Consider the following 506-nt stretch of genomic DNA (forward strand, 5'->3'; position numbering starts at 1 on the left):
ATAAATAATAATACAAAGTACATTTTTACATCTTACACGGTCTTCAACGTCAAGATTTTTTTCATTTTAAATCTCAAATTGGTTCGTTCTATGGACGTCGAGTTTAGACAGGTTCGAAATCTTATTGGTCTATTAGTGATTCATAGCTAATCCAATGCATCCTATTATGCGCACGGAATTATGGACTGACCTGATAATATTGCTCATAATTTTTACGTCCTTTATAGAACTCTCCATCCTTTACCAAAACATGTATTTTCAATTTCATCTGTATATAAAAAGAAGACGACTCAGACTGTCTCTCGGTTTTACTCCTCACGTTATAGGGAAAGGATGATGAAAATGAGAGAACTGGCAATACTGGAATATCAAGGTTCCTATATTTTGACGATTCAAAAGGATGAACTAGACTGGCCGTCGCCATGTTGGGACTAAGTGCAGAAACATAGTGAAAAATTAAATGACTACCAGCCTTATTTTGAAGTCTAGTGTCGAACATGTTGCAT

Source organism: Halyomorpha halys, unplaced genomic scaffold (genome assembly GCF_000696795.3).
Source record: "Halyomorpha halys isolate HHAL.00 unplaced genomic scaffold, Hhal_1.1 Scaffold1941.1, whole genome shotgun sequence".
Classification (NCBI taxonomy): domain Eukaryota; kingdom Metazoa; phylum Arthropoda; class Insecta; order Hemiptera; family Pentatomidae; genus Halyomorpha; species Halyomorpha halys.